Source organism: Carcharhinus amblyrhynchos, chromosome 8 (genome assembly GCF_965287045.1).
Source record: "Carcharhinus amblyrhynchos chromosome 8, sCarAmb.v2.hapA, whole genome shotgun sequence".
Classification (NCBI taxonomy): domain Eukaryota; kingdom Metazoa; phylum Chordata; class Chondrichthyes; order Carcharhiniformes; family Carcharhinidae; genus Carcharhinus; species Carcharhinus amblyrhynchos.
The window spans coordinates 100,718,934-100,745,258 of record NC_137331.1 but is presented as its reverse complement, the minus strand read 5'-3'; positions in this window follow the sequence as shown (position 1 = coordinate 100,745,258).

Genomic DNA, 26,325 nt, shown 5'->3' with positions numbered 1-26,325 from the left:
TCCACCATCAATGAACAGTGGCTGTGCCTTCTGCAAGATGCACAACAGGAACTCACCAAGGTTCCTTAGACAGCACCCTTCAAACCCATGACTGCTACTACTTAGAAGGATAAGGGATGCCAGATACCTGGGAACACCATCACCTGGAGGTTCCCCTCGAAGCCACAGACCATCCTGACTTGGAAATTTATCGCCTTTCCTTCACTGTCACTGGATCAGAATTGTGGAATTCCCTTTCCAACAGCACTGTGAGTGTACCTACTACACTTGCAGTGGTTCAAGAAGGCAGCTCAGCACCACCTTCAGGAGGGCAACTAGGGATGGGCAATAAATGCTGGCCTGGCCAGTAATGCCCACAGCACATAAGCTAATTTATTTACAAAGGGTGTTAGCTGGAGCACTGAGCTCCAAAATGGAAGCTGGCATCAAATCCACCTATTCTTCATGTTTCAGCTCTTTATAGTTACTAAACAAGCAAATTTCACCAGCCCAGTGACATTCACATCACAATACAACATTAACTTTATGTTGGGGGTGTCCTGCACCATCTATTACCCAGCAGTTGAAGCATGTCAAGATGCCAAGCCAGCCATAAGTGATTTGCAAAACAATTCAAGGTCTCATGACACTTAGCCCATTGTATGATAAGCAGTACACACACTCTGCCCAGGATCGGCTTGCAGTGCGCCAGAGGAGGGTACAATCGGTAAGGTTGACTTCTTTACGGGGCCATGTTGATATCCTCCAGGCCCCACAAAACCAATTGGGCTGTTGATGCTCCAGGTTTCCCTTTGTCTGAGTAATAGAATCCCCCCCCCCCCCCCCCCCCCCCGCCCAACACCTCCTGTCAACCAGTGAGGAGGTTGTCTGGTCAGTGGTTTCTCCTCCGTTTCTGCCTGATGCCAACAAACGTAATAATAATCGGGTCCAGTTCACAAAACCGTCAAGCACCCAATCATTAAAATCTGCCCCTAGGTTTTGTTTATTTATTAGTGTCACAAGTAGGTTTACATTAACACTGTAATGAAGTTACTGTGAAAATCCCCTAGTCGCCGCACTCCGGCGCCTGTTCGGGTACACAGAGAGAATTTAGCACGGCCGATGCACCTGGCCAGCACGTCTTTCAGACTGTGGGAGGAAACTGGAGCACACGGAGGAAACCCACGCAGACATGGGGAGAACGTGCAGACTCCACACAGACAGTGACCCAAGCCAGGAATCAAAAGCAGGTTTCTGACGCTGTGAGGCAGCAATGCTAACCACTGTGCCACTAGGAGTGAAGGGGTAGGCAGGAGGAGTGGGTGGGTGAATTCCATCTGCTAAGATTTAAAGGCTTTTCATTTCCTATATAAAAATCACACTTCTCATCATAGGGACATCACTTTCAGTAAAAGCAAGTTCTATCCAGCATTTTCTGTTTTTAATCTAACACTCGGCTTTGACAAGCCCCAGTGGATCAGCAATAAACCCAAAATTGTCAGTTCTCTCGCTTAAGAAAGTTGTGCTGTAGCAAAATGAAATACAGTGACGCTGCTATCTGAGGGATTGTCTTCAACACAGAGTGATGGAGAAAACAAGTTGATAGTGTGTGTACGTGTACGTGTGTGTGGATGGAGGGAAGATTGACCCACCTGAGTGAGAGCATCACTTCAAATAGCCTGTCTGTATTTATCTGACATAACCTAACTAAACATGTTATGTATTTGATTGTAAGCCTGCTGCAGTGAAGCTCAGGATGAACCAAACACCAACACCTGAACAGGTTGTTTATACCAACTCAGCACCAGGAATACAAACCATTTATGCTAACAACCTATCCCACTGTGTGAAGTTCTCTGGAGAATTGCCTATATAAGGAATCCACGTGCAACCAATCTGATTGCTAATTCAGACTAAATACTGTCGGAAATATTATTAAATAATCACAGCGTGAATCTGTAATTAGTCATTTTCAACAATTAAAACAAAAATTAAATTCTTATTTGCAACTGCCACAGAAGAATTTCTTGATTAACCCTTTCACCAACTCACTCTGCTTTATTGGAAGCCCTTGGAGATTATCTCAATGTTATACTGGCTGCTTCAAGAGTTTTAGCATGATGAAGGTTGAATACTCCTTCATTTTTAACAATAGAATCTCTACAATGCAGAAGGAGGTCATTCAGCCCATTGAGTCTGCACCTTATCTCTGACAAGCATATTACCCAGGTCCACCAATCCACCTGTCCATCCCCAACGTATTTGCCCCCCTAACCTACACATCTCGGGGACACTAAGGGGCAATTTAGCATGGCCTATCCAGCTAATCTGCACATCTTTGGACTCTGGGAGGAAACTGGAGCACTGGAGGGAACACACGCAGGCATGGGGAGAATGTGCAAACTCCACACAGACAGTGACCCAAAGTTGGAATTGAGCCCAGTCCCCTGGCACTGAGGCAGCAGTGCTAACCATGCTGCCACTAAAGCTTGTGCTTTGAATTGAAATAAATGCATTTTGACTGGTTGTCTGGATATTTCCCAGTGTTTGAGTGAGTTTACCTTGTGAGTCATGGAGATGAAGAGCACCTCTTATCATCATTAACATTCCAAACCACTTCACAGAGAAGAAGCACCATCACAATATGTCCACCTAGGGACATGAGGTTGAATGTACCAGAAAATCCAGGCAGTTCTGTCACCAATGGACCTGGAAGAGCTATTCACAATTGGCAGTAATGGATCTCAGAAACATCCAGCAATCAGACATTCTATTTAACTCTGAATTGAAAACGCACTAAAACCATGGAATTGTTGAATGTTACAGCATGGAATGCAATAATTTGTTCTATTATAACTATATTTACTCTTGGAAAGGGTTCTCCACTTTGTCCAGTTCCTCTACCCTTCATTGAACACTCTTAACCTCATTCAAATATTTATCCATTTCACTTTTAAAAGCTACTACCTTTTTTTTTTTAAGAACTCAATGTCAAAGCAACCCTCTGCATTGAAAAACAAACTTTCTCCTATCCTGTTCAAGTGTTCTTTTGGTGATGATCTTAAATTAACACTACTTAGTTACTCGTTTGCCATTCAGTGGAAATAGTTCTTCAAAGTTCATCTTCTCAAAGTCCCTTATCCTTGTTTTAACAAAATTGCATTCATATAGTATCTTTCAGTCTCAAGATGTCCCAAATGCTTTTCAGCAAACAAGATGTTTTTGAAATGTAGAGAGAGAAAGATATGCAAGATAGGTTGATTGGTCATGCTAACTTGACTCTAGTGGCAGGGGATTAGCAGGGTAAAAATGTGGGGTTACAGGAATAAGGCCTGGGTGGGACTGTGGTTGGTACAGGCTTGATGGGCCAAATGGCGTCCTTCTGCACTGTAGGGATTCTATGATTCAATGAAATTCAACCTTGCCTCACCTGCTTTTCATGAGTAACAGATAGGAGAAACTCACCACGGGTTAATCCATTAATCCTTTCCTGATGGGGCAGGAGATGTGTGTCCTTCACATTCCCCTGAGGTCATTGTCTTTGGCGGGTTTTGCAGACATGTCTCCAGTCCAATGGAATGGAACGTGGAATGTACAGTAGTGCAAACTGAGGGGGCCATCTTTGGCTCTAAGCTCAAGCCTCAGATTTTTAAAAAGTCTGGGATTTTCCAGTCCCATCAAGGCAGGACTCATCCTGGGAAATACAGTGGCAGAGCCAAAAGTCCATTTGCGTTTGATGGGACCGGATGATGGGCAGGTGGGCAAGGCCAGAAAATCCTGCCCCTTTTTTTTTAGAAAGGATCAATCCAGGTTTCAGGTGCATTAAAGTCATTGTTTGATACAAAGTACATTTCATGACAAGCAGAATGAATACGAAGTGCAAACCGTTGTTGAGCAGTGTTGCATTGCACATTAGGCTGCTTTGCATATGACTTGATGTATCTAAATTCCTGCACCAAATGTGCAAATGACTCGGTGCTCACTGCCTCAAGAGAAATTGTCCAACGTGCAGGACAAATGGGGTATTTGGTTTTGTCGTCTTTCCAGCCTGCATGCGCTTGAGACCCATTCTGAGGAGGAATCTAAATATCCACCCTATTAAGTGAGCATGAGCAGTTTCACCAACAGTTCCTAGTGGGCCTGGACCCAAAGCACAAGACTACCTCTATGCTAATTAGCGACAAACTCTCCATCTCCATCTACTCAAAGGGGCCGTGAGTGCGGAGATCAGAAATGTCACCCCCGACGTAGAAGAGGCATCAGGCAGGATTTTACGGCCTCACTCATCCCGAAGCCCACCTGAGGTCAATGGACTTTTTCTGTGGTCCGCCCTTCGCCCGCTCCAATATCCGTGGCGGATGGGACAGTAAACTCCCGTCCATCATTCCAGGGACATATTTTGGATGTAGAGCTGGGGAAGTTTTACTTTGCCGCTGTCTGAGTTACGTACCTGACCTGAGAGAGCTTGATGTAAGAATGTTCCATTCTCCAGTTCCAACTCCAAGCTGCCCAAAATGCTCTTGAAGAAAAGGCCTGGGGTAAAGCAAAAGGCAAGAAGACTGACACGAGATAGTTAATGACAAGGCAGCATGTGGGAAATCATGCACATTCTTCACCAACACAACTGAATAGAACAAAAATGTGGAGTAAAATGTTGACCACTGTTCTCTAATCGCTTTAATGAAATGTCTTTTACTTAAATGTCATGCCTAATGACTTATTTTACTATCTCACGTTTCCCATACTTAATGATCTGGTTATTAATACGAAGCTTAATGCCCTTTTATAACAAAGCTGTAGGATTAGGCTCCATGAAACATAATTATACCAATCCTTTGTGCAGTAGTAAGGATGATTAGATATTTTTCAGTGATGAACTTCAATTAAGAAGCGACATAAGAGTGAGTCAAACATCATTGTTCAACATCACCTGGTACAGAGTTAATGGCTTGGAAAGTGTAGAAATGTGGAGATTGGATCTTTAAACAAACAGCCTCCATTTCAAAAAAAAAGTTTTATTTTTAATTAGATGCAACAGGAGAGGGAAGAGTTGTGTTTTAAAAACAGTTAGCCCACAAATCGGCCTACCTTCCCTGGGAGGAAGTAACTCTGAAGATGGGTGTTGCAAGAGCACAATAATCAGGCTGGATTCCTTGCTTATCCCCACTTCCACCAGTCCAAAAATCCCATATCCATCTTCAGTCGCCACCACCTTCAGGAGCAACTCCTTGCCAAAATATGATTGCACCGGGACAGACAAATCTCTTTTGACTCACCAAACTGATCTTCCCCACAGCATTTAAGAAGCCCTGAGGTGAGACCTGGAAAGGCCATAGCACCCCAGACTATGGACCAAGTGCTGGCAAATGGGATTAGAATTGACAGGTGCTAGATGGCCTGTGCATGGTGAACACACGTCACAAATATTCCACTGCCCAGGAGGACTGAGGGATATCCTGAAGTCATGAAAGGTGTTATTTATCATATGCCTTTCTTCAAACAGGGTCGGGTTTGCTAAAGGCTGGATGGCTTTCTTATAAAGTTGCTTATAAACTTCGACAATGGGTTGAAGGGTCTCCTTCGGTGCTGCAAAACTCTGACTCAAGGCTGGAATCTTACCACCATTCATGCCAATGGGATTTTCCCATCCGGTTGCAGTGGACGGAGATTTGGCTGGCCATTAAAATCTCCAACCTCGCTGCACTGGGAGCATAGCTTGAACGGCCTGTAAGATCACGGCCTGTGACACTAACTTGGAACTGGAAACTGAGTTTTGAATGTTAATTGACCATGATGCGCTGGAGGCGTGTCATATCGATCTAGTGCTCAAGTCTCTGGAGAGGAGACTCTCCGACTGTCTCCATCCAGCTAGAAAGCTGTGGGTTCACGTCCCTTTCTCAAGCTTAAAACCTAGGCTAACAATCCAGTGTAGTACTGAGAAGTGCTGCAGTGCTATCCTTCCGATGGCCCGTCTGCCCTCTCAGTGGAAGTAAAGTATCCCACAACACCATTCCATTGAAAAACATTGGAGGTCCCTCCAGCTTCCCGAATAAAACGCATTATCTGGTCGTTATCATGTTGCTGTTCATTCAGGGTTTGTTTTGTGCAAATCTGCCAAATACAATATTGACTTTAACTAATAGTAAGAAGTCTCACAATACCAGGTTAAAGTCCAATGGGTCCAACTGGCATGGTGGTTAACACTGCTGCCTTGTAGCGCCAGGGACCTGGGTTTGATTCCCAGCTTTGATCACTGTCTGTGTGGATTTTGCACATTTTCCCTGTGTCTGCGTGGGTTTCCTCCGAGTGCTCCGGTTTCCTCCCATATTCTGAAAGACGTGCTGGTTAGGTGCATTGACCTGAACAGGCGCTGGACTGTGGCAACTAGGGGAATTTCACAGTAACTTCATTGTCGTGTTAATGTAAGCCTTACTTGTGACTAAATAAACTTTACTTATTTGGAATCATGAGCTTTCGGAGTGCTGCCCCTTCATCAGATTCATCACTCACCTGATGAAGGAGCAGCGCTCCGAATGCTCGTGATTCCAGATAAATCTGTTGGACTTTAACCTGGTGTTGTGTGACTTCTTACTGTGCCCACACCAGTCCAAAGCTGGTGTCTCCACTTCATGACTTTAACTAATGGCAATGCACCTCCACTCTTGACCGCAGTAATTATTGTATAATGACCATGAACAAGAATCATGTTGTTCATTTTGCTCCTCTGTAGCCCAGTGGCACTGAGCCAAGCAATCTTAGTAAGCACGACCTCTAACTTATGACCAATTAATCCTATGTGAGTTCGTAATCAAGCGTGGAAACCCTAGTTTTGCTTGACTGAGTTCCACAAATAAGTAGTGCACTTTAAGAATACATGTTTGATGTTTCCACAAGTTTTCTGCTTGTTATATAAAATGGCCACGTCTTTTCTCTCTAATCCCTATCATAATTAACCACTGAGATTTATTATTTCTGTTCCCTGAATGTCATCCGTGCACATCCCGGTAAATTATGGAACTCAATTATAGTCGATTTCAAATTCTATGTTCTAATATCATGGTTGCTAGCTGTGGTCTATTTTGCTCTCGTTACAAGCAATGCCTTTTCTCGGGGTTATTTGTTTAAGTGGGTGGCCCCTTAAAATTTTTTCCTTTTGTGTGGCTGGCCACACATAGTAATTTAAACAGGGATGATTTATACACCACCTGCATGGGAATTTTGTGTTATTGAGCCGTCACATTGCTCCGAGAAAGCATTAATTACAACTGATTTACCAGCAACCCATTCTGCCACTTAGCCTATGATTCCACTTTGTCTAAACTTGTTCATGGCACAGTGGTTAGTATGGCTGCCTCACAGCACCAGGGACCCAGGTTCAATTCCGTTCTCAGGTGTGGAGTCTGCAATGTTCTCCCTGTGTCTGTGTGGGTTTCCTCCGGGTGCTCCGGTTTCATCCCACACTCCAAAGAAGTGCGGATTAGGTTGATTGGCCATGCTAATGTCAGGGAGATTAGCAGGGTAAATATGTGAGGTTACGGGGATAGGGTCTGGTTGGGATTATTGTCAGTGCAGGCTCAATGAGCCACATGGCCTCTTTCTGCACTAAAGGGATTCTATGTTTAGTCCACTGAGGAGTACCTTATCAAAGGCCTTTTTAAAATCCTGATAAATTATATCCCATCCCTTAAACCGTTTCTTCTGTTTTAGTAGAACTGTTGAATTTAAAATGAAATAAAAAATTATTAGTCACAAGTAAGGCGTACATTAACACTGCAATGGAGTTACTGAGAAATTCCCCTAGTTGCCACACTCTGGTGCCTGTTCAGGTCAATGCACCTAACCAGCACATCTTTCAGACTGTTGGAGGAAATCAGAGCATCCGGAGGAAACACACGCAGACACATGAAGAACGTGCAAACTCCATACAGACGGTGACCCAAGGTGAAAGTGGAACCCGGGTCCCTTGCACCGTGAGGCAGCAGTGCCACTCACTTTTGTTCTTGCAGCATAAGGGTCTGGCACATATAAGGTTAATGTAGGACTGAGAGTATAGTGCCATGCATATAGGATGTACATGCCTCACACTTAGGGTCAATCAAGTATTGGACAGAGCTGTCTATAAGCATGGAGATACTCCTAGCTTGTATTCCTGACAATGTATTTGAAAATAATTCCAAGAATCAATATAGACTGGCAGTTAACCTGTGCATGACTCTAAAGACTTCTTCAGATCTCCCAAACCGTAACCAACACCCTTGTTATTGGTGTTATTTCTTTCCTTCTGTTTATTGGACCATAGAACAAGGCAAAATAAAATAAGTTTTCCTTCATGTTTTGTCAATGAAAGCAATTTCACCTCCTTTTGTGAAACCTAATTTTGGAAACTCCAGTGAAGAGGCTTTAAAATATCTGTCAGTGGGAAAACAAAGTGCTTTTCTTTTATGCTTGAGAGACAGCAACTGTGTTCCCATTCGTGAAAGGATCAAGAACAAGCTGGTACGGATTTAAAGTAATTGGAAGCAAAGATGACATGAGGAAAAAGCTTCTCACGCAGCGAGTGGTTAAGGTCAGGAATGCACTACCCGTGAGCAAGGTGGAGGCAGATTCAATCCAGGCATTCAAAAGGGAATTAGATTGTTATCGGAAAAGACAGAACCTGCAGTGTTCGGGGAAGAAGGCGAGGGAAAGGCACTAGGTGAATTGGTCATGCAGAGAGCTGACGCAGAGTGATGGGCCAAATGGCCTCCTTCTGTGCTGAAACAATTCTGTGGTTCTACTTTCCTTTGCAAATCTTCTGCAGAATTTTTTGACTGCCTTTGGATTGAATCCCCTTTATCCCTACACTAAGTGATCAGGTGGCTGGCAGTGTAAGCCTATTTCAAACTTGTTCAAAGGATGAGTCTTAGATTTATAATTGTTCAAAAGCAGCCCAGATACTGGACCAGTCAGCTGGATACAGCTGACCGATGCCAAAAAAGTGCCCACTGGTGGCACAGGTGTCTGCCTACCAGTGCTTGTAAGGTAGGCACAGCCCTGCTGACTACCCAAACTCTGACAAGGAAAAGCACTGGAAGATACCAACGCAATGCCAGGGACCTAAGTCCAATTCCCGGCTTGGGTGACTGTCTATATGGAGTTTGCACGTTCTCCCTGTGTCTGCGTGGGTTTCCTCCGGGTGCTCCGGTTTCCTCCCACAGTCCAAAGATGCGCAGGTTATGTGGATTGGCCATGTTAAATTGTCCCTTAGTGTCAGGGGGACTAGCTAGGGTAAATGCATGGGGTTATGGGATAGGGCCTGGGTGGGATTGTGGTCAGTCCAGACTTGGTGGGCCAAATGGCCTCCTTCTGCACTGTGGGATTCTATGAAACACAATCCCAGTGTAATTACTGAGTTCACATACTACAGTATTTCATTACTCAAAAACAGTTTCTTCCCTGCTGCCATCAGACTTTTAACTGGACCTACCTTACATTACGATGATCTTTCTTTACACACTAACTATGACTGTAACATTACATTTTGCACCGTCTCCTTTCCTTCTCCCCTATGTACTCTATGAACTGTATGCATTGACTGTATAGTGCACATGAAACAATATTTTTCACTGTATACCCATACATGTGACAACAATAAACCAATTCAAAAACTTTCATTGAAACTGCAATTTGGGGATTTTGCAACTGTCAAGAATTAGTTTCCCCTGTGGCTTCACTCAGTAAATAATTGATCCATACACAGTAGATACTAGATATTGGATAAAGGCAGATAATCCGATTCCATTCTTCATCTCCCCCCACACGAGAAATTCCGAAACATGCATGGAATGGGTAGGTCCAACCCGCTTGGGAGACAGCCACAACTCAGCTAACATAACAACAAGCCAGTTAGATAAATTGGACGCACGGAGCAACACATCATTTCAACAAGAACATCGTGTTAGTCACTCCTTTCCAGCTGTTGACAACAGAAGCAAAACATGCCTTGAATGATAGAGGTCAGCACAAACATCTGGCGTACTACTATCAATGAAGAATAACTAATAAGCCCAAAACATCTCGCCACATTTTCCTAAAGCATCAGGCTCCCCATTGAGTGGTCTTATTTGTATCCAAAAAAAATCTTAATCATTCCCAAATCCATTTATCAAAACTCATTACCTAACAATGCCTGTTATTTGCATGTACTTTTGCCTGAAGTTTGCCAAAGCATTATGCTGTAAAATGGGTACTAAATCGCATTGCGTACATGGATACTAAAATGCATTGCGCTGCTGTACAAAGTTAGTGTCCTGCTTAATCTACGCAGCAAAGATGGAGGCAAGTTTGAATCTGATTATTCTTCAGTTTGCAGAGTTGTCCCAAATGGGGACACGTAGTGACTCCCAATGATGCAGAGTGGAGAAGGTCAAAAACACACAGAGATATCCAGAGACTGGGAAAAACACAATAGGAATGGAAGGCTTTATTTTTTAGGGGGGGGTTGGGAATTTTGGAGGGAGTAGACTCTTGTGCCCCCTGGAAACTGGTTACTGGGATTGGAAGGAAGGAAGGTAGGGCGGGGTGGGTGGCATGGTGGGATTAGTGGCATTCATTTGACAGTTGTCTGTGAGTAGGTCAGACAGGTGACTCTAGGCGGAGAAAGGAAGAACAGAGAAAAGAAAAATAGTTGGAACTTGTATGGTGCATTGCATGCCCTCAAAAGTTGTCAAAGCACTTTACAGCCAAGTGGAGTCACTGCTGAAAGAAACACAGCAACCGATTTACGCTCAGCAAGACTCTGCAAGCAACAATGGGATAATGAACAGATAATGGGTTTTAGCATCAGCCTAGATTACGTGTTCAAATCTCTGGAGTGCGACTTGAAGCCACAACCTTCTGACTCATCGGCAAGAATGTAACAGTGAGCCAAGGCTGAAGAAAGAACTTGCACTTACATTGAACCTTACCCTCAACCCAGAACCACACAGCGCATATCACAAACAATTAATTATTTGTGGAGTCTAATCACTGTGGTCACGTAAGCAGGAAAAAAATGGAGAGATTACAAAAACAAATGAAGTGAAACGTAGCTGGAGTGCTCCTGTCAAAAGGCTTGCAGCCACATTGTTTTCCCACACGCGAAAGTCCCAATAATTAATGTGTAAAATGGCTGAACAATGATAGGGTGAAGCGTTTGAAAGTAATTTTCTGAGAAAGCTAGGTCCACGCCGAAGAGACACAGTTTCAGCATTCTGCCGCCACTTTCCCATTTGTCATCTCTGACAAGGGTTTAGCCATCTGTTGTGTAGCATTCAATAAATGTGAGCAGCAGCTGGGGGGATTGGAAACATCATTTTAAACTCAGAAGTTCATATTGCCTCTGTTTTATTTTAATCACAGAATTCCTTAAGCTCAGCAGATAATATTGAGTGCACGTACAGATGAGTTCTGCGAGGGCTGGCAGTGCAACAGAATAGAGATGTTCGATATGAGCATCCAATACAACAAATTGACAGACTGTTGTGTGAGACTATCATGTGGAGATGCCGGCGTTGGACTGGGGTGAGCGCAGTAAGTAGTCTCACAACACCAGGTTAAAGTCCAACGGGTTTATTTGCATGAGCACGAGCTTTTGGAGCGCTGCTCCTTTACTCACCAATTTGTCAACTCACTCGCTCCTTGGTAGCACTCACCTGATGAAGGGGCAGCACTCCGAAAGCTCGTGCTTCTGAAAAAAGCCTGCTGGACTTTAACCTGGTGTTGTGAGACTTCTTAGAGTGTGAGACTTTGGAGGACCTCTACACCTATTGGTCAGATTTTGTGTTGGGTGTGATGGGGGAACGGTCAGCCTTTGCCATCATTCCATCCACTGGAGCTGACAGAAATTTCCGGAATGTGTAAATCCTGAAGTTGCTGTGGGTTATTTTGTGCTTCTCCATTTTGGGTCCACTCAGGAAACGCACTACTGGTGTGAATTCAGCCCAATTAACCACTTCTGACAAAGTTTCTTCACCAGAAAGTTATAGGGCTAATGCCAGGGAGTTATTTCCATTTCATGAGGTTTGGAAGGAGGAATTTGGACAGAAATAACATTTGCAAAATGGCTACTTGAAAAATTGGATGGAATTATTCAATTCTCTTCACAATAACTTAACTTTTAAAAACATATTGTTTACATTTATATGACCTGTTTACATACAGTCATAGAGTGGGACAGCACAATAAAGGCCCTTTGGCCCATCAAATCTGCACCAACAATAACCACCACTCACGTTGCACTAATCCCATTTTTCAGCATTTGTTCCATATCCTTGAATGTTATGATATTCCAAATGCTCATCCAAATATTTTTTTTAAAGTTTGTAAGGTTTCCAGCCTCAACTATCTTGCTAGGCAGTGCATTCCAGATTCTCATCACCCTCTGAATGAAATGTTTTTTCTCAAATCCCTTCTAAATCTCCTGCCAATTACCCTAAAACTAAAACATGATTGACCCTTCAACCTCTTCCGTACGCACCCTGTCTGTACACTTCAATCATGTTCCCCCTCAGCCTTCTCTGCTCTGAAAACAACAATCCAAGTGGGGCAGCATGGTGGCACAGTGGTTAGCACTGCTGCCTCCCAATGCCAGGGACTGGGTTCTATTCCCGCTTGGGTAACTGTCTGTGTACTCACCCTGTGTCTGCATGGGTTTCCTCTGGGAGCACCTTTGGTCCAAAAGATGTGCTGATTATGTGCATTGGGCATGCTAAATTCTCTCTCTGCATACCTGGAGTGTGGCAACTGGGGGATTTTCACAGTAACTTAATTGCAGTTAGTGTAAGCCTTATTTGCGACTAATAAATTAACTTTATAACAAACAATAAGGGACCCAGCATCCTGAACGTACCATTGGATACTGGCCTCCAGTCACTTAAAAACCTCTTACCACTACCCTTTTGTGTCCTATTACTGAGCCTGCTCACCAAGTATCCCTGAATTCTATGTGCTTCAACCTTCTCAATCTCCCATTTGGGACCTTGTGAAAGACTTTGCTAAAATCCATGTAAACTACATAAATTGTATATCCCTCATCCACACACGTGATCAAAAAATTCCATCAAACTTGTTAGGCATGACCTTCCTCTGTCAAAGCCATGCTGACTATCCCTAATTAGCCCATGCCTTTCCAGTGGAGATTAATTCTCTCTTTCAGAATTTGCTCCAAGCATTTCCTACCACTAACGTAAGACTCATCGGTTTGTAATTTCCTAGTTCTTCCCTACCACCCCTCTTTAAAAAAAATGGAACCACATTAACCATCCTCCTGTCTTCTGGCACTTCCCTGTGACAGGAGAGGAATTAAGAATTTGCATCAGAACCCTTGCAATTTCCTGCCTAACCTCCCACAGCAATCTGGGATGAAATTCATCCGGGCCTGAGGACTTGTCCATGTCTAAGCCTGTCAGAGCCTCCAATACCGCCTCACTCTCTATGTCAAACTGTGCAAGTTCCTCGCAATCCCTTTTCCTGAATTCTACCCCAAAGCTGTCCTTTCCCTGAGTAAAGATGGATGAGAAGTATTCATTTAACATCCTTTCAATGATCTGTGGCTGAGATATACAGTTTACCCCTTTGGTCTCTAATGGGCCCGATTCTTTCCCTGGTTAACCTCTTCCCCTTAACATATTTATAGAGTACATTAATGCACCGATTGCTGAGGCACACCGCTGGTCACAGGCCTCCATATTAAAAAAACAACTCTCTACAATAGCCCTCTGTCCTCTGTCATCAAGCCAATTTTGTATTCAATTGGCTACCTCACCCTAGATCCCATGAGATTTAACCTTATATGACAACTTACCATGTGATACCCTGTCAAAGGCCTTGACTGTACTGTCCTCATCTCCCTTCTTGGTTACTCTGTCAAAAACTCAATCAAATTTGTGAGATATGGTTTTCCATTCACAAAGCCATGTTATGGGTGGCACAATGGCGAAGTAGTTAGCACTGTTGCCTCACAACACCAGGGACCCAAGTTCAATTCCAGCCTTGGGTCACTGTCTGTGTGGAGTTTGCACATTCTCCCCGTGTCTGTATGGGTTTCCCCCGGCTGCTCCAGTTTCCTCCCACAGTCTGAAAGATGTGCTAGTTAGGTGTGTTGACCCAAACAGGCAACGGAGTGTGGCGACTAGGGGAATTTCACAGTAACGTCATTGCAGTGTTAATGTAAGTCTTACCTGTGACAAATAAATAAACTTTACTTTACTGTTCCTAATAAGTCTTTGCCTCGATAAATCTTTGTGGATCCTGTCTCTCAGAATACCTTCTAATAACTTATCCACTACAGACGTTAGGCTCACTGGTCTGTAGTCCCCAGGCTTTTCCCTGCAGATGTCCTTAAACAAAGGCACAACATTTGTCACCCTCCAATCTTCAGTCAACTCACTTGTAGCTGGTGATAATAAGAACATAAGGACATAAGAAATAGGAGCAGGAGTAGGCCATCTAGCCCTTCGAGCCTGCCCCGCCATTCAATAAGATCATGGCTGATCTGTCGTGGCTCAGTTCCACATTCCCGCCCTCTCCCCATAACCCTTAATCCCCTCTCTTACCAAATATCTCTGCCAGGGGGCCTGCAATTTCCTCCCTAGCCTTCCACAACATCCTGGGATATACTTCATCAGGTCCCGGGGATTTATCTAACTTGATGCACTTTAAGACTTCTCTATAATATGTACACTCCTCAAGGCATCTATTTATTTCCCCAAGTTCCCTAATATCCATGTCTTTCTCAACAGTAAATACTGATGAGAAATATTCACTTAGGATAAGAAATAGGAGCAGGAGAAGGCCATCTAGCCCTTCGAGCCTACCCCACCATTCAATAAGATCATGGCTGATCTGAAGTGGCTCAGTTCCACTCTCCCGCTTTCTCCCATAACCCTTAATTCCCTTGTCTGTCAAAAACCTATCTACCCGTGACTTAAATATATTTAGCGAGGCAGCCTCCACCACTTCAACGGGCAGAGAATTCCAGAGATTCACCACCCTTTGAGTGAAGAAGTTCCTCCTCAACTCCGTTCTAAACTGCACCCACCCCCCCACCCCCCAACCCTTATCGTGAGGCTGTGCCCTCGAGTCCTGCTGTCCTTTCTGAGCGGGAAGAATCTCTCTACCTCTACCCTATCCATCCCTTTCATTATCTTATACGTCTCTATAAGATCCCCCCCTCATCCTTCTAAACTCCAACGAGTACAGACCCAGTCTATTTAGTCTCTCTTCATAGTCCAACCCCCTCATCTCTGGTATCAGCCTAGTGAACCTCCTCTGCACTCCCTCCAAGGCCAAAATATCCTTGCGCAAGTGCGGCGACCGAAACTGCACATGGTACTCCAGCTGTGGCTTCACCAGTGCCCTGTACAGTTGCAGCAAGACCTCCCTGCATTTATATTCTATCCCCCTCACTATAAAGGCCAGGATCTCACCCATCTCTTGTGGCTCCGCACATAGATGACCTTGTTAATCCTGAAGAGGCCCAACTCTCTCCCTATTACATAAGAACATAAGAACATAAGAAATAGGAGCAGGAGTAGGCCATCTAGCCCTTCGAGCCTGCCCCGCCATTCAATAAGATCATGGCTGATCTGTCGTGGCTCAGTTCCACTTTCCCGCCCTCTCCCCATAACCCTTAATCCCCTCTCTTATCAAAAACCCATCAACCCGCGTCTTAAAAATATTTAGCGAGGCAGCCTCCACCACTTCAATGGGCAGAGAATTCCAGAGATTCACCACCCTTTGAGTGAAGAAGTTCCTCCTCAACTCCGTTCTAAACCGCCCCCCCTTTATCTTGAGGCTGTGCCCCCTAGTCCTACTGTCTTTTTTGAGCGGGAAGAGTCTCTCCACCTCTATCCTATCCATCCCATTCATCGTCTTATACGTCTCAATGAGATCTCCCCTCATTCTTCTAAATTCTAACGAGTACAAGCCTAGTTTATTCAGCCTCTCCTCATAGCTCAACCCCCTCAACTCCGGTATCAGCCTAGTAAACCTCCTCTGCACTCCCTCCAAGGCCAAAATATCCTTGCGTAAGTACGGCGCCCAAAACTGCACACAGTACTCCAGCTGCAGCCTCACCAATGCCCTATACAGCTGCAGCAAGACCTCCCTACTTTTATATTCAATCCCCCTCGCTATGAAGGCCAGCATCCCATTCGCCTTCCTGACCACCTGCTGCACCTGCAAGCTGGGTTTTTGCGACTCATGCACAAGGACCCCGAGGTCCCTCTGCACCGTCGCCTGCTGCAGTTTTTCGCCACGCCCTTTATATCAAAGTAAACTTGTTGTAAACTCGCTGACATGATGTCATGCTTGGGAAGATCTAGCAAGGGGAGCTTTTAATGAGAGAGTTTTTTCAAATTAATCAAATCAGATTCTTGCCTATTATGGGGCGTGAAACTGATTATATAGAGCATGGTGAAAATTGGGATTTCTGGGTTTCGCCAGATCTTGATTCCCCCACTGGCAGTCTTGCAGACAGAGATTTCTTAAAGGCACAGTAGTATCACAGTTATCATATCAGATCAGTCATGATCTCATTGAATGGCAGAGTAGACTTGATGGACCAAATGGCCTACTTCTGATCCTATTTAGGGCAGCACAGTAGCATAAAGGAGGAAATAGCGAGGCATCTTGAGGGGAATTGCTTGAGAGAGCAGACGCAGCACGGTTTCGTTAAGGGGAAGTCGTGTCTGACAAATTTATTGGAGTTCTATGAGGATGTGTCTAGGGCGGTGGATGGAGGAGAGCCGGTGGATGTGGTCTTTCTTGATTTTCAGAAGGCGTTTGACAAGGTACCTCACAAGAGGTTATTGCAGAAGGTAAGGGGGCATGGAGTTGGGGTAGGGTGTTAGCGTGGAGAGAGGATTGGTTGTCAAATAGGAGGCAGAGAGTGGGGGTTAATGGGTGCTATTCGGATTGGCGGTTGGTGACTAGTGGAGTGCCCCAGGGGTCGGTGCTGGGGCCTCAGCTATTTACCATTTATATAGATGATCTGGAGGAGGGAACCGAGTGTATGGTGTCGAAATTTGCTGATGACACCAAGATTGGTGGAACAGCAAATTGCGCGGAGGGTGTGGAGAGTCTGCAGAAGGATCTAGATAGGCTGGGCGAATGGGCCAGGAAATGGCAAATGGAATTTAATGTTGGCAAGTGCGAGGTGGTACACTTTGGTAGGAAGAGTGGTAGGAAGGACTATTTCTTACGTGGCGAAAAACTGCAGCAGGCGACAGTGCAGAGGGACCTCGGGGTCCTTGTGCATGAGTCGCAAAAACCCAGCCTGCAGGTGCAGCAGGTGGTCAGGAAGGCGAATGGGATGCTGGCCTTCATAGCGAGAGAGATTGAATATAAAAGTAGGGAGGTCTTGCTGCGGCTGTATAGGACATTGGTGAGGCCGCAGCTGGAGTACTGTGTGCAGTTTTGGTTGCCACACTTACGTAAGGATATTTTGGCCTTGGAGGGAGTGCAGAGGTGGTTTACTAGGCTGATACCAGAGTTGAGGAGGTTGAGTTATGAGGATAGGCTGAATAAACTAGGCTTGTACTCGTTAGAGTTTAGAAGAATGAGGGGAGATCTCATTGAGACATATATGATGATGAATGGGATGGATAGGATAGAGGTGGAGAGACTCTTCCCGCTCAGAAAGGACAGTAGGACTCGAGGGCACAGCCTCAAGATAAAGGGGGGGCGGTTTAGAACGGAGTTGAGGAGGAACTTCTTCACTCAAAGGGTGGTGAATCTCTGGAATTCTCTGCCCGTTGAGGTGGTGGAGGCTGCCTCGCTAAATATTTTTAAGACGCGGGCTGATAGGTTTTTGATAGGCAAGGGGATTAAGGGTTATGGGGAGAGGGCGGGAATGTGGAACTGAGCCACGACAGATCAGCCATGATCTTATTGAATGGCGGGGCAGGCTCGACGGGCTGGATGGCCTACTCCTGCTCCTATTTCTTATGTTCTTATAGTGGTTAGCAGTGCTGCCTCACTGTGCAGGTGACCCGGGTTCAATTCCCGGCTTGGGACAACGTGCAGTTTGTACATTCTCCCTGTATCTGCGTGGGTTTCCTCCGGCTGTTCCTGTTTCTTCCCACAGCCCAAAGTTGTGCAGGTTAGGTTGATTGGCCAGGTTAAGTTGACCCTAGTTTCTGGATGGGGTAGCAGAGTAAATATGGGGGGCTAACAGGATAGGGTGGGACCATTGTCGGTGCAGATTCGACAGGCTGAATGGCCTCCATGTGTGCTGTAGGGATTCTATGATTTGGACCTTATGGCTTTATGGCCTTTGGGAAGATCAAAACTTTGAAAAACTGAGACTGGTATGGAGAAAAGGTTCCTTGGTGACCTGAAATTTCTGAATTTGAAAGTGTGAAGATTTAACATTATGCCTTGAGCCCAGCAATTTAACACAGAAGAAATTTTAATTAATCATTCACTCAGCTGCCCAGCTGTGATGATTTGGGCAGCACCATCTTTGGTCCTGGCTGATACCTACACCATCCATCTCAGTGATGTAACTGAGTAAAATTATGTATGCAGAGTGTTGGTAGCAAACACAATCATCCTAAAACAGGCTTTCATTGACATATATAAGGAGCTCTAGTGTTTGTTGCTGCCCTGATTGACTGAATAATGGCCAGTTTAATTTTGATTTGGAAATTTTTCGGGCACCCTTGGCACAAGATTGAGTGCAAGAGTTGGCAAATCACGTTGCAGCTATATAAAACTTTAGCTAGGCCGCATTTGGAGCACTACACGCAATTCTGGATGCCACACTCCCAGAAGAATGTGCAAGTTTTGGAGAGAGGGCAAAGAAGGTTCACCAGGATGTTGTCTAGTTTCAAGGGCATTAGCTATGAGGAGAGGTTGAATAAACTAGGATTGTTTTCACTGGAAAGATGGACACTGAAGGGGAGACCTGAAAGAGGTCTGCAAAACAATGAGACGCATAGAATTGGATAGTCAGAGGCTGTTTCCAAGGATGGAAGTGTCAGTCACAAGGGGGCACGGGTTCAAGGGGAGAGGGGAGAAGTTTTAAGAAGATGTGCAGAGAGGCGGGTGTCCGGAATGTGCTGCCAGGGAAGGTGATGGAAGCAGGTACATTAGCAACATTTAAGAGGCCTCTGGATGGGTACATGAAGAGAGAGCAAATAGAAGGATATGGAGCAAGTAAGGGCTGAAGGCTTTTTTTTCTAGTTTAATTTGGGCAACGTGATCAGCTCACATTTGAAGGGCCAATGGATCTGCTCCTGTGCTGACTTTTCTTTTGTTCTTTGTACAATACAAATTGGAAGAAAGCCATTACAGGGCTACGTTTCACATAATGCTTCTATAACATGGAGCATCCGGCATTCTTCCAGCTCCCAACTGAAACTTTGGAATGAATCAATATTTGCAGCGTGTTTGAATTATCTATTCTAGAGGTCAATGACTGCCTGATCCAAGGAGAATTTCTGTTTAAAACAATCTTCCTGGAAAAGGGTCAGTTATTGAGGTCCGCATTCATCTATAGTGAGAGGAGGTGCCAGCACTGAGCTATAACAGCTGAGCACTGTGGGGTCTTGCTTCAAAGCACCCTCCCAATCCAGAGGATGCCTGACTGCACAGATGCTGATGCAGGCTCACCCAGTAACTTTACTTTAATTGTCTGACCCTCAAATTCAGATGGGTTGAGTCACATAATTGGCCAATGAAGACAACGTCCTGTTCCATCATGGCAGCCAAGGAAGATAAGGTTTATTTATTAGTGTCACAAGTAGGCTGACATTAACATTGCAATGAAGTTACTGTGAAAATCCCCTAGATGCTACAGTCTGGCACCTGTTCGGGTACACTGAGGGAGAATTTAGCGTATCCAGTGGACCTAACCAGCATGCCTTTCGGATTGTGGAAGGAAACCAGAGCACCCAGAGGAAACCCATGCAGACACAGGGAGAACGTGTAGACTTTGGACAGACAGTGACCCAAAGCCTGGAACTGAACTCGGGTCATTGGCACTGTGAGGCAGCAGTGTTAACCACCGTACCATCCTTAATGATGGATTTTTGGACCTTAATCATCCAACATTATAATTATCGTGCCACAATTTGGGCGGCATGGTATCACAATGGTTAACACTGCTGCTTCACAGCTCCAGGGACCTGCGTTTGATTCCCTGCTGTGTTCGATTCTCTGTGTGGAGTTTGTACATTCTCCCTGTGTCTGCATGGGTTTCCTCCGGTGCTGCGGTTTCCTCCCACTATCCAAAGATGTGCGGGTTAGGTTGATTGGCCATGCTAAATTGACCATAGATGCATTAGAAGTTAGAGGATTAGTGAGTAAAATATGTACGGATATGGGGATAGGGCCTGGGTGCAATTGTGGTCAGTGCAGACTGGATGAGCTGAATGGCTTCTTTCTGTACTGTATAATTTCTATGATAATTCATGCTGAAGCCATTGATTTGATTTTGGCCTCCAGATCCACAGGTGCTGTGATCTGGTGCTACTTCCCCCACTTTCCATCGTTGATGTGGAATGGTCAGTGAGATGGTTAGATCACTTCTAAAATATTAACTATTGTCCTGACAGAATTGTGCTTCATTACCTTCAGTTCCAATCTCTCGATTCTTCTGAGGGGAGACCTGATAGAGGTCTACAAAATTATGATTGGCATAGACAGGATGGATAGTCAGACTTTTTCCCAGTAAGCAAGTGTCAATTACAAAGGGGCACAGATTCAAGGTGAGAGGGGGAAAGTTTAAGGGAGACGTACAAGGGAAGTTTTTGATGCAGAGAGTGGTGGGTGCCTGGAACACGCTGCCAGCAGAGCTGGTGGAAGCAGGTACATTGGTAACATTTAAGAGGCATCTGGATGAGTACATGGATTAGGAGGGAATAGAGGGATACGGGCCAAGTAAGGGCAGGTTTTTTTTAATTTAGTTGGGGCATCATGATCTGCACAGGCTTGGAGGGCCGAAGGGCCTGTTCCTGTGCTGTACTTTCCTTTGCTCTGTGTTTAAAATGGTGGTTCTCAGGATTGAGCCTGTTAAAATGGCCTCACTGAGGTCCCAAGCCATATTGTGCAGCAGCTGCCAACCCTTAGAAGCAGAGAATGAAATAATTGATGTTTCGCTTGAAATTTCAAGTTTTTCCAAGATGGCGCTGGAGTGTGGCTACTTCTTGCAAGCTGTGCCCAGCATACCTTCTAAAATTTTTATCTTTTACTCTCGTTCTATGCTTCTGAAACTTTTATTCTAACTCTTTTCAACTTTCTAACAATATCTCAATTCAATTTCTTGATCCTTCCTGACACCCTAGCTATGAGTGTAACATTACATTCTGCACTCTCTCCTTTCCTTCTCTGTGAATGGTTTGTATAGCGCACAAGAAACAATATTTTCACTGTATACTAATACACATGACAATAATCAATCAAATCAGATCAAACCTGGATGTCACTGGCAAGGCCAGCATTTGTTGCCCATCCCTAAATGTCCTCCGACCACATTGCTGTAGATCTGGAGTCAACATGTAGGCCAGATCAGGTAAGGTCAGCAGATTTCCTTCCCGACAGGACATCAGTGAACCAGATGAGCTTTTCTGACAAGTTGCCTTGTAATTAGACTCAACAATTATGTGTATAGGGTTTGTCTACTGAGATGTCAGGTTAACAGCTGAATGCCAAAGCAACATAGCCTTTAACATCACCCCCTATCCCCCCACCCCCCCTTCCCCCTACATTTGATGCAAACCAGATGAGGGGGGAGCAATTAAAATTGAGTTAAAATGGAGTTAAAATAGCTAGCCATGTGCAAGTTTAAAATCAAATATTCCATCATCACGTCCATGAAATGACTGGAACTTAGAATTAAAATGATGGACAGATAGTAATCCCTTTCTGAAATTTTAATATTCCAAGCGCTAACAGCCTTGTTGTGCCTTTCCAGAAGTTTCTGTCGACATCTGTGAAACTGTTTCCCACAGAAGCCAATACTTCCTGACCAGGAGATGGAAACACAATTTATTGGGATCTTGGATTTATAGCAAGGGATGGTAATGCAAGAATATTTAACGTTGCCTGTCTCTCTAGTGTTTCAGCAGAGCTGCTAGCCCGTTTACAATAAATACTGAGTACAGCTAAAATAACAATATGTTAAGCTTTCATCTATTACTTTCTCACAGCACAGTCTCAGCGCAATGGTTTTGAAATTGGTGTGCATTTAATCATAGACGATATGATGGCACGGTGACACAGTGGTCAACACTGCTGCCTCAAATCGCCAGGGACCTGGGTTCGATTCCCGCCTTGGGTCATTGCCTATGCAAAGTCTGCATGTTCTCCCTGTGTCTGCGTGGGTTTCCTCCCGCAGTCTGAAAAATGTGCTGGTTAGGTACATTGGCTAAATTCCCCCTCCGTGTACTTGAGCAAGCACCAGAATGTGGTGACTGGGGGATTTTCACAGCCACTTCATTGCAGTGTTAATGTAAGCCCACTTGTGACAATAATAAATAAACACACTCAGATCTGCAACATTGCAAGTTGGTGGTTAATTCACAAGTCTCAAAAATAGCTTTCTCCCCAGTGTTTGGATGTTTATCCAGCTGAAACAATTTAAGGAGATAAACTATCGAGGTTTAATTCACATTTATTTTCAGCAGCACTACTTTAAGGTTGGGGAAGAAAAGAACCAAACATCCCTCTGCTGATCAAAAGTTTTCAGAGGAGAAGGGGGACAAAGAAATGTGGACAGACTAAATTAGTAATGAAAGAAAAGAAAATGTGTAAAAATCAATATTAGCCACATATCACAGCACCACATGTTCCTGTATTTAATACTACACAAGTGCTTAGTTCTGTAATGCACCTAGCATCAACAAAACAGCAGGAGAGAAAACACTGGAAAATCTTTTGATTTGATTTATTATTGTCACATGTATTTTTTATTGAAAAGTATTGTTTCTTGCGCGCTATACAGACAAAGCATACTGTTCGTAGAGAAGGAAAGGAGAGAGTGCAGAATGTAGTGTTACAATCATAGCTAGGGAATAGAGGAAGATCAACTTAGTGCAAGGTAGGTCCATTCAAAAGTCTGATGGCAGCAGGGAAGAAGCTGTTCTTGACTTGTTTGGTTCCTAACCTCAGACTTTTGTATCTTTTTCCTGAAGGTGGAAGAGAGAATGTCCAGGATGTGTGGCGTTCTTAATTATGCTGGCTGCTTTTCTGTGGCAGCAAATCTCAGTAGGTCTGGCAGCATCTGTTAAGAGATAAAAGAACTGACAGTTCAAGTCCAGTTGACCTTTTGCCAAAATTTAAAGGCATCTGGACTCAAACTGTCAGCTCTTTTCTCTCCTTACAGATGCTGCCAGACCTGCTGAGATTTTCCAGCGTTTTCTCTTTTTGGCTTTGGACTCCAGCATCCACAGAAATTGGCTCTTAACAAGAGAACAGGTTTGACCTGAGAATCAGTCTGCCTCTTTGAAGTAATGTGCAAGCCTGTCTAAGGATACCTCCACCACATCAATATTCCTTTAAGACACATCACTGGATGAGTGTCGAACCCAAGACTCTTGGGTATACAGAGTACAAAATGTTCCATTCCCCAACACTAACATCGCTCACATCAATGCACATAATGTTTGGGAAAAACAAACAGGCAAAAATCTGCCTCTGTATGGCAGCAAAGAAAACATTTGCGCTGTTTCTCTCCAACGCAATTGGGAATAGTCCGAAAAAATGGCTGCTCTCAACAGCTGCAGTGACAGAGTGATAGCAGCGCTCCCTGTATCCAGTGCTGTGCAATAATGAATGCACAAGCACAGCCTCACTAATCCCATGTGTTGGATGTTGGCAGACAGTGATTCACAGAAGGCCAAGAAACAATACTAAGTGCTACTTGTCTCTCTCAGTGGGGGAGAGTTTATGACTTTGGCCAATGGTGTAAAACAGGCAGTATCGATTGATTGCACACTGTACAACCCATCTGATTTTGTTTATTATTGACACGAATGGAGAGCATAACAGGGCAGATTTTTATAGTGGTAACCAATTCCTGTTGCCTGATTCACACAATCTCCAGAAGTTAACATTATCCCATCTGTCCTTACTGTTGGGTCTATTGCTGCTGCTCTCTCCCTACCCACCTCCTACACACTTATATTAGTCTAAATACAAAAGCTAGGCAGAGAAAACAGCATCAGAACTCCAATCTTGTGTCAACTTTTATTAATCACAAATATTAGTAAATACACTAAAGCATTGATCACATTTTCATGAAAACCCATCCAAAATTTTTTCCATCTATTATCAAAAGAGAAAACACTGGAAAATCTCACCAGGTCTGGCAACATCTGTCGGGAGAGAAAAGAGCTGACGTTTCGAGTCCAGATGACCCTTTGTCAAGGGTAGCATTTTCTCTTTTGGTTTCAGATTTCAGCATCCGCAGTAATTTGCTTTTATCCGTTCTTCCATCCTATTCCTTCATTCCTCCATTTCCGTACCCTTCAGTTTAGGAGAAGTGTATAAATTCCACATTCAGTGTGTGATCCCGGGCAGAGATAGCAGCCATGATGGACTCACATTCTGTTACTCTCTGCCTCATTATATCTGTTAACCCTTAAAGACCTCTTTAAAACCTGATTGACCAGACTTCACCATGACGCGGAGTGATGCCAACAGTGCAGGTTCAGCTCCCACACCGACTGAGGTCATTTATGAAGGCCTTGCCCCTCGCTGAGGTGTGGTGATCCTCAGGTTAAATCACCACCAATTAGCTCTGCCCTTCAAATGAGAGACCAGTCTATCATCATCTGGTGCTATGGTGACTTTAGAACAAAGAAAGTTACAGCACAGGCCCACCACGCCTGCACCAACCATGCAGCCTGTCTGAACTAAAACTCCCTACCCTTCTGGGGACCATATCCCTCTATTCCCATCCTGCTCATGTGATTGCCCAGACGCCCCTTAAAATCACTATCGTATCCGCTTCCAGTATCTCCCCCGGCAGCAAGTTCCAGGCACCCTTTTTCCTTTACTAGCTCCTATTTTCTCCTACGCACTCATTCAATCACCTGACCACATTCACCCCCACAACACAAAACATTCTGGAACATAAAAACACAGCATTTCACTCGACATCTATAAAGGCAAGAGTAGATTAACGTCGCAGTGGGAGTTTGGGTGGGTTAGGCTAAAGAGGCTCCCTAAGGAAATGGAGTTAAGCAAAGAGGGGAGGAAAGGGCCACAGGTAAAGGACCAAAGTTCAAACCCATTAACGATTTTCAAGCAAAGGCAGTTAATGGCAATTCAAGTGTTCGATTGGCAACAGTCATGTTTCCTTCCCTTTAGTACCCCAGCTGCTATAGTCCCTCTCAGCAAACTGAAAATTGAGGCTGCAGTCATCTCAAATTACTGCAAGTCAACTGAAGGCCCAGAAACCCTGGGGGGGGGGGGTGGGGGGGATGTTGTATTTTCCTAAATAGGTTCACTTTTCAAATCTTGGACTTCCTGTCAGGAATCTGTTTAAAAAATAAAAGTTAGGTCAGGAAATTTCTTTAAATCCTCTCATTTTTTTTTCCTCCGTCGAGACATTGTCAGCTGAGGCAGAAACATCTGAAATTGCTTACACAGGCTCCAGCTGACTTTGTATCTCCTGTTGCAACTCCCTCCTGTCATTATCCAAATCAGGATATATTTTCCTCCCCCCTTCTGCTCTTGGGGGAGAGTTCATAGTCTCAGATACTCACATGGCTTCCCAGTTCCCGCCAAGAAGTCTCTCAACACCAGGTTAAAGTCCAACAGGTTTATTTGGAATCATGAACCATCAAGGGTTGGTCCTTCACCACTCACTTGGTGAAGGGGCAGCGCTCTGAAAGCTCGTGATTCCAAACAAACCTGTTGGACTCTAACCTGGTGTTGCAAGACTTCTTATTGTGTCCACCCCAGTCCAACGCCAGCATCTCCACATCATAGTTCCCATCAAGGCCTAGCCCAGTTGGCTTGGCCGTGGAATGTTGGCAGGCCATGTTAATCTTGGCTCAAATCTTCTGATCAGAGACTGAACCTCTGTCTCCAAACTCGATCTGAGGAAAAAAATTCCCACTTACCTTCCTCAGATTTTCTAGGCAACCTTCCAGCAGAGAACCTTGCAAATCAGCACAGGAAACCTTGGCAATGTCGACTAAGAAAATTCAGGCAGAGGTGATGCCCCTTTTATTCTCACAAGTAATGAGTTTCTTTGGAAAGGAAGTGGGGAGGTGAAGTAGATGGGTAAGGGGAAAGGGTGGGTGAGGTGGTGCAAGGTTGCTTGGTGAGGTTGGGTCAGCAAGAGTTGGGAGTCTGGCGAGTCAGGGGGTTGAG